Below are 777 nucleotides of genomic sequence, written 5' to 3'. Positions count from 1 at the left end.
GAAACTGGCAAGCTGGCTGATAAAAGCGAGCAGATAGCGCAGGGCAAGTGCTCACTTGCTGTCGGCGCCTCAGTCTGATTTGTGTTTTGTTGTCTTTGTTGTTATCGTTGTTTTCGGGCAGTGTGCGCGGCTGCTTCTTAATTGATCCGCTAACACACCTGTGCTATTCGTTTGACATCTTCCGCTTGAAGGCGCCCGGAATCATTGGTTTTTTTCGCTACTTTTCTATTTAAAGATTTTTATTGAACTCTGCTTATCAGTGTGATTGGTGTGACCAAATGCGTGTGGGAGTAGTGCAATGTAACCAGCGTTTATTCGCGAATACTGGATGGATAAAGTACTAAATCAAATGAATATTATTAATCATACCAAAGTAAATGGTAGCACAACTTAAAATAAATATGTTATTCGTTATTGATTAAAGTATAAAAACTCACCCAGCAGATTAGGTTCTTTCGTATGTTTTACGAGTACATGACAGTTTTTAGGGAAGACTGGCGCTTAGTCACAAATCAATATCCAGTGACTACCATACTTCCTGGCATTTCCGTAGATAACTTACCTCTTAAAATGCCAGCTAACAATTCTTGTTAAAACAATAGCACTGCGGGTACAAAGCAATTCGATCCATAAAGTGTATTACACTGAATTAATGGCGATAGTATCAGTCCCATAAATCAAATTATTATCGCTGATATGTATATTTTATGCTTATAGAATGCGTTGAATTTAAATGTTAACGGTCACTGAATAGATACGTAGATAAATCAAATAACC

Source organism: Drosophila ficusphila, unplaced genomic scaffold, assembly GCF_018152265.1.
Source record: "Drosophila ficusphila isolate 14025-0441.05 unplaced genomic scaffold, ASM1815226v1 contig_791, whole genome shotgun sequence".
Taxonomy (NCBI): domain Eukaryota; kingdom Metazoa; phylum Arthropoda; class Insecta; order Diptera; family Drosophilidae; genus Drosophila; species Drosophila ficusphila.
The sequence above is the reverse complement of the archived record's forward strand: the minus strand, read 5'-3'. Positions refer to the sequence as shown.